The sequence below is a fragment of the Mobula hypostoma genome, chromosome 2 (genome assembly GCF_963921235.1).
Source record: "Mobula hypostoma chromosome 2, sMobHyp1.1, whole genome shotgun sequence".
Taxonomy (NCBI): domain Eukaryota; kingdom Metazoa; phylum Chordata; class Chondrichthyes; order Myliobatiformes; family Myliobatidae; genus Mobula; species Mobula hypostoma.
The window spans coordinates 207309629-207317717 of NC_086098.1; positions in this window are offsets into that span (position 1 = coordinate 207309629).

Consider the following 8089-nt stretch of genomic DNA (forward strand, 5'->3'; position numbering starts at 1 on the left):
ATTACCGACTCAACCTGGAGATTAACCTTTAGAGTATCCTGCACAAGGACTCCCAAGTCCTTTGCAAGCAGCAATCAATGTCCCAGTGTTGCACTTTAGGAGGGCAAGCCAGTGTAGGACCTATACAGTGAATGGTAGAGCACTGAGGACTGCAGTAGAACAGTGGGGTCAGGGAATATAGACTCATAATTCCTTGAAGTAGGTATCACAGATAGATAGGGTTGGAAAGAGATCTTTTGGCACATTGGTCTTCATAAATCAGGGTATTCAAAGGTTCAAAGATTCAAAGGTCCAATTTAATGTCAGAGAAATGTATACAATGTACATCCTGAAACGCTTTTCCTTCACAACCATCCATGAAAACAGACAAGTGCCCCAAAGAATGAATGACAGTTAAATGCTAGAACCCCAAATTCCCCCCAGTTCCCCTCCCTCCCACATGTAAGCGGTAGCAAGCAACAACTCCCCTCCCCCCACCGACAAAAAAGTATCGCCACCCGCCACCAAGCACTCAAACATAAGCAAAGCAATAGCAAAGACAGCTACTTGCAGTTACCCCAGAGACTTCACACTTCACCTGGCATACGACATATGACAGGCTTTCTCGCTCCTTAATAAAGGAGAAGGAGGTGTCTCTGTTTTCCCAGCAAGCGGGGAGACATAACAAACATATCGCTGGTTTACGACGTTAAAAGTCCGTTGCGTCACTTTTTTCAAGCTCTGTGCTCGAAGATCTCAAAGATCTTGGGTCTGCGGGCATACAACCATAGATATATCGACTCCCCCGATGACACGCAGCTCTCCTGCCATAACACCAACCCTCGATCCGCCCATCTCCAGAGTCCCGCGATCCTAGGCTTCCAAATGTGAGCCGAACTCTTAGGCCGAGCTCTTGGCATATCGAACAACAGCCAGTTATGAAACCCTGAGATGGGGTCCCATTCCCCCAAAGAACGTAAGTCAGCATGTAACTCCAGGTCAGGGTTTTCAAAAGGACCCTGAAAGGGAAAAATAGAGATATTAAAGATGGAAATAGAGCTGTTTCCGAAGATGCAAGCAAAGGAGTCGCTGTTAGGTGCCATCATTATTCCACTCTGCCTCCAGTATTAAGTACAGGAGTTAGGATTTTATGTTGAAGTTATGTAGGATGTTGCTGAGACTTAATTTGGAAGATTGCGTGTAGTTCTGGTCACCTACCTACAGGAAAAGTTATCAATAATACTGAAAGAGTACAAAGAAAATTTGCAATAATATTGTTGGGACTTGAGGATCTGTGTTATAGGGAAAGATTGAATGGGTTAGAATGCTATTCCCCGGAGTGTAGGAAAATGAAGTGAGATTTGATGGGGGTATACAAAGTTATGAGGGGCATAGATGGATGCAAATGTAAGCAGGCTTTTCCACTGAGATTGGGTAAGACTAGAATAAGAGATCATGGGTTAAAGTTGAAAGGTGAAATTTTTAAAGGGAAGATGAGAGGGAACTTCTTCACGCAGAGGATGTTGGGAATGTGGAACCAGCTGCCAGCAGTAGTGGTGGATGCAGATTTGATTTCACATTTAAGAGAAGTTTAGATATCATATGGATGTGGGGGTGGGCATGGAAGGCTGTGGTCCTGGTGCAGGTTAATGGGACTAAGCAGAATATTAGTTTAACATAAACTAGATGTGTCAAAGGGCTTGCTGGGGTCTCTGTATAAAAAGCCATTTTCCATTCTTTTTAAATCAAAGAAATAGGAAATGATGAAAATATTCAACTGATCAAGCAGCAGTGGAGTAAGAGAGATAGAAAAAAATACAGGTTTTGTAATTATTATCAATGTCCTAAAATTTCTAATGTCTGCGATATATTGTTTTTGTTCTCATAATGTTTGACTAGACTGCTGATACTGAATTTCCTATCTCAAAATAGTCACTTTGTGGCTATTCCAATATGGATATGGCAGTTGTGTTACTAGAGAAAGAAAGTCTGAATTAATAAAGCAGAACATAAAAGCTGAATCAACAGCTTTGCGAAGCTGCATTACCTGGCATCCAGTTAAATCAATCATAATTGTTGTACATAAAGAGTGAATTAATTCACCATACACAGGTGCCGCATCAATTTCAATGAGAAGAGTATTCTCTGTCCATTTCCTCTAGCTAAGGTACTAGCTTGCTATGCTAGGATCTGTTTGGGCAATAAAAAGCTTTTGAGCTCTCTCCTAACCAAATTCAGGTGCATTATTTGCATTATTCATGAGATTCCAAGCATAAACAAATAGTATGTCATAGCAATGAAGCACACAACAATGCAAAATAATGTCATATTTCGGCTCCCTTCCACCATTTACTCATTTTTAGAGTGGGAGCAGTCATGACTTTATCTTTCCATAACCACCCATTAAGATTGTTAAAGCAAATGTACTGAAAATACACAGCAGTGAATCAATACAGCAATTTTGTGGAGTGCAAAAGAAGAAAGAAAGATCAGTCGCATTGTTCATTGATTTACTGAAATGTGGACAGAGTAGATATAGAGAACATGTTTACCAGGAGCACAGGATGACTGGCATATACATGTACATTTGGATAGTTTGAAGGCTCAGAGAGCTACTTACGAGCAACAACAAGGGAAGCACTTCCATTCATCCAAGAGTTCAAATGAACATTGTGAGAAGTAGGGATGAGTGCATGTTATCTCGCCATTATTTGGAGCGTAATTCTGTTCCTAAGGTGCAGAATGATGAAGCAGAGTAACAAAGACAACAACCATAGGCATTTATCTATCAGTGTACCCGTGAGAATATTTACATGCTGAGTGCAGTGACAGATAAATGTCTACATTCTAACAGCGCAAGACTAACATTAAGGCTCCCAATGATGAGATATAACACAAACTGAAATTTAAAAAGAAGACACACCATTAAGAAATCACTTTTTCATTGAGAATAGCTGTAGATTTAAAATAAGTCCAAACTTCTAACTCTGGTATAAATGTCTCTAACAACCAGTAGAACACGACTCAGTATAATAGAATATTTGATTTAAGACACTAGAAGAAAAGGCCCATGTGGTTCTTGCTAATCATTTTGATTTAACTGCCTTCATAAATGTTCAGATAAGTCTGCCAGATGAATGTTGTCACAGGGTCTTTATGAATGGAGGTTTCTCTATTGACAGTGAATTCAGGAATGAAGGTAGAGGTTAATTAGCTTTCCGACCTCCAAAGAGTTTGCGGGTGGATCCCTGTGCTTTGCTAATCACTGCTCAACTGATAATAATGTCTGTGTGAAGCTTAGTGAATATGAATCAAGGTCTAGATGTTTAAATTACCACCAGTTCAAATTCTTTCCTCTCTCTAAGTCAAATGTTGTTTTGGGTTCCAGTTATCTGGGACACTTTATCGAAAAAACTTTATTTATTAAATAATTTTGCTCTACGGCAGTTTCAAAGTAATTTTAAATAGCAAACCTAAATGACAGTAATGCAAAGGAATTAAACCCCATTATCTGGGAGAAGTGTTCAGTGATGAAATATCAAAGCAAACTGGTTATTCTTATTTTTGCTGGAACCCTTCATGGTTTATTGAAGTGAGTTATGGCAATACACACTATTTGTAACCCTGGAGATGCAGGAGAGAAGTTGTTGTGTGGCCATTCTAGATTAGAAAATTATGTGCAATAAAATCCACTCAATCTTGGCCTTAAGCTTATGCCATTTGAATTTATTTCATCTTGATATCAAAAACAAAATTAACCATTCAGACTTGACATTAAACTTGCTTATTGAAATTTATTCTATCATTGTCTTAGTATTAAAACCAATATTAACTTTCAAGAATTAATAAGAATTCAGCACTGAAAAAATAAAAAAAATAATATTCTCAATCTGTTAACACACATGTCACTGAGAATAAAACACTACCATAGCTTCCAATTTTTCAGTCTTGTTTTATAATTGGCTTCAATTCTTTATCACATGAATATGGGCTGAGAAATTCAAAGTGCATAATATATGTTTTTACTTCAGCATTTTGCAGCTGAAAATTGACATTATTGAGAAATTGCATATATTATTTTCCAGATCATTTTGCATCACTTGATAAATTTGGCTGGGCTCTTACAGATTAATTTACTCTTCCCATTTCCTTCGTTTTTACTATCGGTTGCACATTCCCTATGTGGCAACTTTTTGAAACATTGTTGGGGGGGCCTTACCTTAAACCAGGTTGTTCCAGAAGAAATCATTTGTAATTTCTTTATAGTTTTCTTTTACAAGAAGACCCTAAATAGCTTTAGCTTCTTTCATCACTCATCATGGATTAACACCTGTGCCAAACACACTGATCTCACTCCCAAACTCTAGTGGTCCGGGGCCTGTCCCCATCTTCTCTTTTGTCATAAAAACCCTAATCCTACATCCCCTTGCAGCTCTGACTTCTTCAATCCTTCAACATGCAACACTTCCACGTCCCTCAATGATCCTGAGCCAGTCCCGAGGCCCATACAACAACATTTCTTCACCAGCACCAGCACCAAAATCACACTTTGATCCTTCAGTCTGACCCCAACACCATTCCAGGATTCCACCTTCCTCACTGACTCAACTGCAAGAACCAATTCAAGGCCTGTAGCAACCTATTCTCTCTCCAACCCACGGTCTTGCTCAGCAAATATCCCACTGAAGACAAGTGCTATAAACCTCTGCAGTAGTGCTGAAGGTAACTGAAACTTACTGCAAATCCCCCATGATCTATTTTATTCTATTTTATTGATGCTATTTAGAGATAAAGCATGGAACAGACCCTGCCATTTAAGCCTAGCCTAATCACAGGACAATTTACAACGACCACTTAACTTACTAAATGGTACATTTTTGGACGGTGGGAAGAAACTGGAGCACTCTGACGAAACCCACACACTCATGGGAAGGAACATGCAAACTTCATACAGAGGACACTGGAACTGAACTCTGATGCCTCAAGCTGTCAGCGCATTGCTCTAACAGCTATACTACTGAAACAGCCTTAGCGTTCTGGTGCACTGACCGTCTAGTACACCAATTTGTTAGCGATAGCATTCAAAGGAAAGGAGCTGGGGAATCATATATTGCTGCTCAATATATCATAGTGACAAAATCTTGATTAATTCGAGCATTCATAAAGCAATGATTGATTAACTTATGAATGAATATCAGATCAATAGAAACCAATGTATTAAATTAAAGATAATCTACTATGATACAAAGGATAATTTGACATTTGGATCTAGTTTTGTTCAATAAAATTTAAAGACACTGAAAATTTTAAAAAAAGACGGATGAATATGCTGAATAATAAATCTGGACAGTGGAACTTCAGGATTTTTAAATGTCGTTCAACTCGAATATATCTTTACCCACGACAAAGCAAAAGGCTAAGTTGAAGAGTTTTGGGAAAATTCTCCAGTTTAAAATGAGATTTTCTGAATTATGAAAATCAATGTCAGGAATAAATGAACAGTTGTTAAACTATAATGTCCACTAAATAGGTAAAACTTGTAAATGCTGCACAGAGAAGATGAAACGTTTTCTGGTTTTAATGGAAATATCCTTTTATTTAGTAAAGGAAGGGAAAGGTATAAGAATTTGGATATACAGAATAGAGACAGGGGCATAATAATTCACATACTGCTTTGTTACCCACTCCATTACAATTCAATTATGAATAGAACCCAATCTATTTCAATTCTGATTTTTTTTTTTGCATCTCCAATGATCTTAACATTAATAAAGATTAGAGAGAGCATTGGTCCAGACTACATTCTTCAGAAGTATGAAGAATATTCATTTGTTTGGTGGAGGGGTATATTTAAAAAGACGCATCAGCCAAGACTAAGATCTAGAAATTCTTTAGCAAAGCAAGTTTGCATGCCATTTTATGTGAGCTATACAATGATTAGGTTTTGTGATGGACATTCTCCGTCCAGGGCTCAGGATGCCTTTTTGCCAAGCTCGGCTTTCCAGCATAGCAGATGAAACTTCCAGGGGTCAGAGTTATTTTTGAGTAAGTTAAAATTCCAACCATTATTCTTTGCTCAACTTCCTGAACAAGAATCGGGCTTCTGCTTTTACCGTAAATTGCAAGCAATAATCAGTTTGAACTTAAAAGCACAACTTTGCAAACAAACCGCACTGTCCATAGAGCACAAATTGCTGGACTACAGCACGTGGCTGGCTGCTCAAGGGATGCAGTATTAGACAATTGGTTTGTTAAATGGGTCTGCATCAAACCAGCCAACACTGGCTAAGTTACTTAGTTCAGGAAAGCTTGCAGACCAGACTGAAACTATCACTTAGCACAACACTGGATCTTGGACTTCTTGATGCAAAGACCTCAGTCAGTCCAAGTAGGCAGCAACATCTCAAGCTCTGTCATGCTGAGCACTGGTGCCCTCCTGGATTGTGTGCTCATTCCACTACTGCTCATGCTGCTGACTCACAACTGAACTGCCAGGTCTAGTTCAAATCACATCATCGTGTTCACTGATGATACCACAGCGGTTGGCCTTATCAGCAACAATGATGAGTCAGCATACAGAGAGGAGGTAGAGCAGCTTGTCAAATTGTGCAAGAACAACAATCTGAATCTCAACGTGGACAAGACAAAAGAGATGATTGTGGACTTCAGGAAGGAACAGGTCAACGACTTTCCATTGTATACCTGCCATGGAGAGATTGAAGAGCACAAATCTCCTTGGCGTGTACGTGACAGATGTTCCAGCCTGGATCCACAACACCTCCTCACTACTCAAGAAGGTACAGCAGCATCTACACTTCATGAGGAGATTGAGGTGTGCAAGGCTTCCCACACCTATTCTAATGATTTTCCAGAGTGTCCTGTCTGGATACATCATTGTGTGGTATGGAAGCTGCAGGACATTGGACCACAGGACCCTACAGAGGACAGTAAAAACTGCCAAGAGGATTATTTGGTGTCTCCCCTAACTCTATCTGTGCTGTTTACTGAGAATACTGCAGATGAAGGGCCCAAAGCAATGCTGAGGATTCCTACAACCCATCCCACAATCTCTCTGGCCCACTACTGTCAGGAAGGAGGTACAGAAGCATCAGGACAAGGACAGTCAGACTGGATATTAGCATTTTCCCTCAGGCTGTGAGACTAATGAATACACTGCCACCAAAAAGGTTCATCACTAGGATAATGAGCTGTTCACTGTACTGTTCATTGTTTTCATGTGCTGCACTTTACCACATGCATTTTGAATCATATTTTATTAACTTATTTATAATGTTATATTTTGGTTTATGTGCTCTGTGTGATATATGTTGTGTAGCTGTACCATGGTCTGGAACTTGATCAAATAGCTGATCATTCAATAGTTGGGAGATTTGTGTACTTATACAGTCAGTCCTCACAGCATTAATTTTGGTTGCGATCTCTGTCCCCAGGGCTTTTAGACATTCTGTGTCAAATGTTTGTCTCAGCAAAGATGCTTGAAGATACCACCAACTGCAACTCCAGCCTTGAACACCAGGCCGGGTCTTTATGTGCTGCTGTTGTGACTCCCATCTCCCCTTCCCCCACCACCACTCCGCAGCCCCGTCTCCCTCAGATCCCACCGTCAACTCCTGGGCCCTCAGAGGCTCCATCTTCCTCTCACCCCAACCCTCCCCTCTCCATTGACACCCCCAGCCTCCCCCCTCCCTCCTCTGATCCCAGCTCTCATCCGTGCCGGGTCTTTACCATCCCCTCCGACCTTCAACTGTCGGAGGCAGAACGCTCTGTTCTCAGTAAGGGCCTCACGTTTGCTCCCCTTCGCCCACACCTCAGCGAGTTCCGTGTTCGCCATGATGCGGAACTTTTCTTCCGCCGTCTCCGTCTCCGAGCCTACTTCTTCGGCAAGGACTCTTCCACCCCCACCGATGACCCCTTCTCCCGTCTTCAACCCTCCTCTTCTTCATGGACACCCCGCTCTGGTCTTCTGCCTGCTCTGGATCTCTTTATCGCTAATTGCCGACGGGACATCCACCGTCTCGACTTCACCGCACCTTGTCCCCATTCCAACCTCACTCCTTCGGAACGCTCTGCTCTCCACTCCCTCCGCACT